Source organism: Ostrea edulis, chromosome 1, assembly GCF_947568905.1.
Source record: "Ostrea edulis chromosome 1, xbOstEdul1.1, whole genome shotgun sequence".
In the NCBI taxonomy this organism is placed as follows: Eukaryota; Metazoa; Mollusca; class Bivalvia; order Ostreida; family Ostreidae; genus Ostrea; species Ostrea edulis.
The window spans coordinates 37,557,187-37,566,486 of record NC_079164.1 but is presented as its reverse complement, the minus strand read 5'-3'; positions in this window follow the sequence as shown (position 1 = coordinate 37,566,486).

Here is a 9,300-nt window from a genome sequence, read left to right as displayed (position 1 = left end):
TATATTGCACATGCGTAAAACTGTTACAGTAGTTTTTAAAATGCTTCTGTTTGGGATACCACATGGATTATAAATTACACTATCAGAAATCAAACAATAGTAAAAAAGCATAAATAAGTTATTGAGATATTTTTATTTATAATGTATCATGGCTTTATATTCATAAAGAGAGAGAGAGAGAGAGAAAGAGAGAGAGAGAGAGAGTTATTGAGATATTTCTATTTATAATTTATCACGGTTTTATATTGAGAGAGAGAGAGAGAGAGAGAGAGAGAGAGAGAGAGAGAGAGAGAGTTATTGAACTATCTACAATTTATCACGGTTTTATATTTATAAAGAGAGAGAGAGAAATGTGTAAAACTGTAAACTGTAGCAATAATAAAGATAGATGAAATGATATGGCATGGCAATAGTGTTGCATACGTATGACAATAATTACTCATTTAGTCAATGATTGAGAGTAAGGGGGAGAGAGAAAGGGGGGGGGGGTAGACTAGCTATCTGTCAGCTTCTGTTTGGGATACCATCGTTACACAAACACTACATCCACAGAAACCCTAAAGAGAGAGAGAGAGGAGGGGGTGCAGACTTCGTGTCAGCTTCTGTTTGGGATGTCATCGTTACACAAACACTACGTCCACAGAAACCCTATAGAGAGAGAGAGAGAGAGAGAGAGAGAGAGAGAGAGATAGGGGGGGGTAGACTTCGTGTCAGCTTCTGTTTGGGATACCACCATTACGTAAACCCTACAGACGGCCCATATTGAGAGGTATCTTGATCATTCTTCATTTGGTTGTACATGTACACAGATCTACTTGGATTTATTCATTCTCTCGAAACATGGATATTTTACCTACTACACCCACGACACCGCGAACTCCCAGGACACCAGGAATTGCCCGGAAACGCCGGGTAATATCATATTTAGGACATTATTTATATACGATATAAAACAGTTTAATTAGAAGTTTTAAAAAGCACAGGTTTAGAAATGGGCTAAACCTGTTATCTGCAATGCATAAATATGACCAAGTTTGAAGGTTTACGGAAAATAGAAATGCGGTATGCATGTAGGTAGAAATTTTAATTATTTTTATTTTGCACAAATCAAGACACTAAGCATAATTTGTGATAACCTGAGAAATGTCCTGTGTATATCATAAAAATATACACAACAACTGATCTCTTGGTCAGGTAAATTCCAGGTAAATAACATTGACTATGGATAAGCTCCGCCCACATTCAGTAATCCGTGGAGAAACCGTACGGTGTGTTTTTTGGTCTTTAAACGTGACTGTTGAAACCCCTGTACATGTAACATCAACTTATTTGTCAGTAGCCTGCCTCGATTGGAAAACTGATCATACGCAGAATAAGCTCTTGTATATTGAATCAGTTGAGATATACTACTCAAAATTTGATAAGGATCATAGATATTTTTCTGTTTAAAAAATTAATAACTGCATAACTGGCAATATTGTGTCCAAGTGAAATCAAAAACGTCTTCAACAAACTTGCAGTTTATGCTTTTGCTACCATTGCACGATTTTCACTCAGGCATCGGTGTCTGATTCTTTCTAAAATTTCAAACTCACTTGAGTGTTTACACTACGTTTATCAACACAATGCCCCCTCAACGTGTAAGGCGTCGCCTGACGACAGAACAACTGGGCAGATGTATTGGAATGCTTGACGCTGGCTATTCACAACGTGACGTTGCAAATGCACTAAACGTCAGCCAGAGCGTTGTAAACAGGACCTAGAACCGACAGCAAACGTTTGGTACAGCAGCACACCGACATGGGGTGGTCGTCAGAGGTCGACAACCCAACGCCAAGACCATTTTGTGGCTCTTCAGGCACGACGCCATCCCTTCTGGACAGCAACCAGCCTACGTAACGACCTCCTGAACGCCTCGGGGGTGAATGTGTCAACTCAAACGATACGGAATCGGCTTCACAATGCAGGTCTCAACTCGAGAAGGGCATGTGTTCAAGTCCCTCTGACTATTCGACACCGGCGGGAGCGATTGGACTGGGCTGAAGATCATGTCACTTGGACACAGAACGATTGGGTTCAAGTTCTGTTCACCAATGAGTCCAGGTATTGTTTGGACTTTACAGATAGGAGGCACCGAGTGTGGCGACGACAACGTGAACGTTTCCATGATGCCAACATCAGTGAACATGACCGTTATGGTGGTGGTTCCATCATGGTCTGGGATGGAATCAGCAGGGATGGAAGAACAGATCTTCATGTCCTGGAGAGAGGAACAATGACGGGGGTGCGGTACCGGGATGAGATCCTCGATGTTTACGTCAAACCCTACTCTGGTGCTGTTGGCCCTGAGTTCATCCTGATGGATTATAACGCCCGTCCTCATGGCGCCAGGGTGGTTGAGCAGTACCTTCAGCAGGAGACAATTGTCCGTATGGACTGGCCAGCGCGCTCGCCGGACTTGAAGCCGATTGAGCATGTATGGAACATGCTGCAGGTTGCCCTTTCACATCGTAGAGCACAACCCACGACTTTAGCAGAGCTCGGAAACGCCCTCGTGGAAGAGTGGAACAACCTTCCCATTGGAAACATCCGGGTGCTTATTGACAGCATGGCTCGACGTTGTCAAGCCGTCATTGATGTAAGGGGAGGCCATACCCGGTATTGACACTTCATCGACTAAGTGTAATGATGGCCCAAAACTGTGTAATTCTTTCTCTGGTTTGCTGTTAACTTTTTGTAATGAAATGCCTTTTGGTGTTGTTATCAGATTTCAAGCATTCCGTATTGATAACCTGAGTAAACACGTTTCTGAGTCAAATTTATGTATTTTGTTATGTTAGTGGTAAATTACACACATATAACCTAGTGATCCTTATCAAATTTTGAGTAGTATATATAAAGACAATATGCTGGTGATAATGCAATATTGCTACATGTACATAAATATGGGAAGATGACGTAGGGGAAGCTGAAATCCTGTTTGTCAAAAAGTTGAGTTATTAGTCCGCCATTAATATTTATTTTCAATAGAATATCTAAGTACGAAGCAGATGTGGAGGACTCTGTAGTGTCCTTTATTTCGAGGTCATAGGGATATGTCGAATCAACATATGAATGAAAATGATTATTGTAAATAGATAAAACGTCGTCGATATATCTAAATGTCGAGTTGAAGGCCACAGAAAGTTTTTCTTCTCATGTAGAAGCTTTTGAATAATATCTTGTTCATAAAAATATAAAAACAGGTCAGCTAACAAAGGAGAACAATCCGTGCCTATGGGAATTCGAACAGTCCGAAGACCTAATCACCAAAGACTACAGAGACATCATCAATGGGGAACTCCAGCATATTGTTTTCAACTTCAGAGTACTTGTGTGAGGAATCGAGTGCTTTTTAAGAAAGTGATTTTTTGATGACTGATCACTAGATATGAAAATTTCCTTTTTTCATTTTTATCTTTCACACATATATCCATATTGATATAGGAATTGTGAGAATGGTATAAATATAGATAATAATGAAAGTCAATAAATTGTATATCTTGACTTTGTAGATCATTTATGATGATCACTCATATTACGTGTGAGTTTCATATTTGTAAATAAATGATATTTGTTTTCTTTCATATTTTCATTGTGGAGTACACTGCCATCATTACCATGTAAAACTTAAACGGTACCAATTTTGATGCACCAGATGCGCATTTCGACAAATAATGTATCTTCAGTGATGCTCAACCGAAATGTTTGAAATCCAAAATAACTATGGAGGTTTAGAGCTCCATAGTTATGTTATTTATAGCCAAAAACAGCGTGCCAAAAAAGTGGAGCCAAATTTGATACATACATACATACATTTCTATATTTTCATTGAAAGAAAGGTCATTGATATACAACAAAAACAAAAAGGAACCAAGTATTGCTTCCTGTGGCACCATATGTAAAAGAGTTCTCTGGAAGCGTGTAGAATTTACAAGAACGAGCAGCTAGTATTATATTTGATGCAGACCCAAATGCATCCTCAAAACCACTGTTTGACAAATCAGGTACATTTACTGTATTTGAAATTAGTTAAATTACATTAATGTACTTTCCTGCATAAAACCTTTTTACAGCATGGGTCCTAAATATCACGAATATTAGTTCCTTCATATACGTTATATATACACACTAAGACAAGTATCAAAATATGATCTTCATTTATCAAACCCCAAACAAATAATATTTATAAACTCTTTTCAGTATTCAATTATAGACCTTTGCAAAAATTTACGTTTAAACGTGAGTTCGTTAGCCACCCTTGCCAAATTTCATTATCAACAACCGTCATCATCCTTGCAAAGTTTTATTCTTCGAGTTTGTTTCTTTTGACCCTGTCCTGGGTTGTTTCAATATATTCACATTGACTCCTTCAGTCTCCTTTTGTATAATGATACTTACAGATCTTTTAAGTTTCGTTATCTGCTTTGTAATAGATTATATAATCATACGAAATTTAGAATGCCTTATTTGGGCAGAAAAGCTTGATGCATCACTCCAGTTGCCGTCTATAGATAAAGCATAATTATTCATTCTATTTACCTGACTCGGATGCATCCGGAAATCACTAGATACTTGGGAAATTGTAGAATAATAAAACATCAGCCAATGACAGTTTAACGAATAGGTTCTTTATCAAGTTTGTTTGGCGGGAGAGGGGGTCGAGAGAACTCTTATCTGGTAGATCATCATAAACCCAAAGTCAAGGAATCTTTATAATATCAAAGAAAATAAACTAAGATTATATTTTCATAATTGAAGGTACATGTGTATTCATTATTGAATACTTCATGTCAAATATTTTCCAGTGTTATAGCTAACTCTATCCGACCTATTTGAAATGAATTAACATATAAAAATCGAAACAAGGCTTCATAGCAGGTAGATACATAACAAGGGAAAAAAATCAATATTCTAATTTATATGATGCAAGAAAATACCGTAAACAAAAGAATAAACTATGTTTGATTCTTTGATTCTTGTTATCAATTTTGAGAAAGTATTTTTTCTAAGGCAAACAACAGGATATTTTTCGCAATATATTTAAAAAATCATATTGACGTGGCTTTTGACAAGGAGATTCATTGTGTCTGTACTTATTCATTTCGTGCACTGAAATCATGGATTTAATTACAAAGAAACAATACATTTTCAAAACATTTATTTGAACAGGAGATACAGTCGTGAAGTTGAAACGTTTCGTTATATACCAGAAGAATTTCATATCATTACAAACCTTGGTCTATGGCAGGGATAAATTGACAAATACCGTCTACTTTTCCTCGGTAAATGAATAAAATTCTAAAAGGATTTTACACGTATGAAAAAATGAAGATAATGAACAGTAATCAATCTCATAATCGCATGACATTATTGAGAAACGGGATGATTTCAGTTTCTCCATCGTCAACTTCCCATATCTATGTAGCAATATTCCATTATCACCTGCATATGGTGTTTATATCTATCAACTGATTAGATATGCAAGAGCTTGTTCTGTGGATGGTCAGTTTTTGAATCGAAGAAAGCTACTGACAAACAAGTTGATGGTGCAGAGGTTTCAACAGTCTCGTTTTAAAGTCAGCATTTCGCAAATTCTATGATCGTTTTTACGATCTAATTTGCCAATACAACCTATCATTGGGTCAAATGCTGTCTGACTTGTTTAAAGCCGATTGTTAGATCGTTCTTGGCACACTGATTTTGACTACGGGTAGCTCCGTTTACCTGATCAAAATATAGGGCTCACGACGGGTGTGACCAGTCGACAGGGGATGCTTACTCCTCCTAGGCACCTGATCCCACCTCTAGTATATCCAGAGGTCCGTGTTTGCCCAACTCTCTATTTTGTATTGGTTATAGGAGTTATGAGATTGATCAATGTTCGTTATCTTCACCTTTCATGAGGACCAATTCGATCATGACCTCCATGATGTTGAATGAATTCATATTAAAAATTTGAGTGATGTAAATGAATTGTGGTGTGAATTCAACTCTTGTTTCTTCAAAGTCATTGACAAACATGTACCTTTTAAAGATAGGAGAATAAAGGTTAAATCAAAGGAATAGATAAATGATGAAATATTGAACGAGATGCATAATCGCGAGGACCTACAGTCCACATCAGAGGATGACTGGGCTCTGTACAGAGCGAGCAGAAATCGTATCACTCTTAAGATCAGGGAAGCAAAACGGGGCTTTCTGGAGGAGGCAGTTGATCAATGTACCACTCGACCAAAGGATATGTGGTCCAGATTGAAACAAGTTTTACCATCGAAGCAGAATTCGACAGCATGTTCACATTTACAAATTGACAACGGTACCATTACCCGGTACCTCTTTTGAATTAATGGCTAACTGTTTTAATGATTTCGTTTGTAATATAGGACATGAAATAGGAAAACAGTTTGATTCTTCTTTACCGGATATAAGAGAGATATTAAAATCCCGCATTAGACACATGAAAACAAAAGTACGTACCATCTATCCTTCTGTGTTTAGTAAACCAGAAGTGATAAAAGAATTAGATAGGTTACGTGAGGAATATGTTTTGGTTCCAGCTGACAAAGCTAGTAACAACATTGTCTTTGTTTGTAAGGCTCATTATTACAACTGTATTTTAAACGAACTTGGCATTAATTCCACTTTTGGTAATCATACTTATACTCCAACTGCCCTTTCAAAAGACGAAATTCTTCAAAACCATGCTTCAGTTTTAGACACATTTAATATTCCAGTCAATGGGTCGAATGAATATGAGTTACCGTACCTATTCTGGATTCCTAAACTACATAAAAACCCTTACAAACAAAGATACATTGCTGGATCCAGTAAGTGCTCTACCAAGCCCCTATCTTTGCTCCTCACGAAAATGGTAACAGTTGTGAAGGAGAAACTTCAAACTTACTGTGCGACTACATATGCCAGAAGTGGTGTTAATCAAATGTGGATTCTAAAACATTCTAAAGAACTTTTAGTAAACTTGAAATCACAGAATTTTTCCCAAATCAATAGCATTAAAACCTATGACTTTTCAACACTATACACGACCATTCCTCACCATAAATTAAAGACTAGACTTTTTGACATCATAGGCAGTTGTTTCTTCAACAAAAACGGAAATACTCATATCTAGTGATCAGTCATTCAAAAACTTACTTTGTTAAACACCACTCTGATTCCACGCACAAGTACTCTGAAGTTGAAATAAAAAATATGCTAGAGTTCCTCATTGACAATATCTTCGTGGTCTTTGGTGATCAGGTCTTCCAACAGTCTGTTGGAATTCCCATGGGCACGAATTGTGTTCCTTTGTTAGCTGACCTGTTTTTATATTCATATGAAGCAGAATTTATTCAAAAACTTCTACGTGAGAAGAAAAAATCTCTCGCTGTGACCTTCAATTCGACTTTTAGATATATCGATGACGTTTTGTCTATTAACAATGATAGCTTTCATTCATATGTCGATTTGATATATCCCTGTGAGCTCGAAATAAAGGACACCACAGAGTCGCCCACTTCTGTTTCATACTTAGATATTTTATTGAAAGTAGACATTAACGGTAAACTGACAACTCAACTGTATGACAAACGGGATGATTTCAGCTTCTCCATCGTCAACTTCCCACATTTATGTAGCAATATTCCATTATCACCTACATATGGTGTTTATATATCTCAACTAATTCGATATGCAAGAGCTTGTTCTGGGTATAGTCAGTTTTTAAATTGAGGTAAGCTACTGACAAACAAGTTGATGGTACAGGGATTTCAACAGTCTCGATTGAAGTCAGCATTTCGCAAATGCTATGGTCGTTATAACGATCTAGTTCGTCAATACGACCTCGCATTGGGTCAAATGCTGTCTGACGTGTTTCATACCGATTGTTAAGCCGTTCTTGGCACACTGATTTTGACTGCAGGTAACTCCGTTTACCTGATCAGGATATGGGGCTCACGGCGGGTGTGACCGGTCAACAGGGGATGCTTACTCCTCCTAGGCACCTGATCCCACATCTGGTGTGTCCAGGGGTCCGTGTTTGCCCAACTATCTATTTTGTATTGCTTGTAGGAGTTATGAGATTGAACACTGTTCGTTATCTTCACCTTGCGTATGGAACATCTAAAACCACCAGGTTCATTTAAAATTCCTGAAATTTCAATTGAATTTATTGCAAATGAAATTATCAAAATGGCATCTTCGAAAGCCACAGGTATTGATAGTTTGTTTGTAAAACTCTTAAAGTTGTCATTTAATCATGTAGGTGATATTTTACATTTTATTTTTAACAAATCCATATCTTCAAGCATATTTATTGATGCTTGGAAAAGAGCTAGGGTGTAAAAAATTGCAGACCAGTTTCTATTTTACCAGTTGTCAGTAAGATTATTGAACATGTCTTCAATTCCTTTTATGAATATTAATCCACAAACAAATTAATTACAGATAGTCAATCTGGATTTAGGCCAAGTCATGCATGTGAGACAGCGTTGACTGGTCTTACTGATAAATGGTTCAAAAACATGGGCGATGGAAAGCTTACAGGGGTTCAATTCATCGACTTGCGTAAGGCCTTTGATACAGTTAACCATGAAGTACTTTTGCATAAACTTGAGTCTTTTGGAATTTGTCACAATACTTTTAAATGGTTTCAATCATAGCTTTCAAATCGTAAGCAATGTGTCAGCTGGAGAGGTGTGTTATCTAGAGAAAAAAGTATATCCTTAGGAGTTCCTCAGGGGTCAATTTTAGGACCATTATTCTTTATTTTGTACATTAATGATTATCCAAAATGTCTTACATTCTTCAGTTACAATGTATGTGGACGACACTTTACAAGACGCGAGTGGTAAATCTGTTGATGTGATTGAATCAAAACTGCAAGAGGACCTTAAGTTGGGTGCAGAATGGATGCTTAAAAATAAACTGAGTATAAATCACAATGTATGCTTATTGGCACGTCTCAAAGTTTACGGAAATGTCGAATGTTAAAGATAGATTTTAATTGTGTACAAATTGATTTTGTGAAGCAGACTAAACTATTAGGTGTTTATATAGATAATACTTTATCATGGAATGCACACGTGGAGTTTATTTCAAAGAAAACTGTAAGAAAACTTGCTGTACTTAAAAGAGTGAATTATTTTATGCCACCAAATGCACTTATAAAGGTGTTTAATAGTATTGTTTTCCCACGTTTTACTTACTGCTGTACTGTCTGGTGTAATATACAAAATCAACTGTATTTTTAAAAAAATC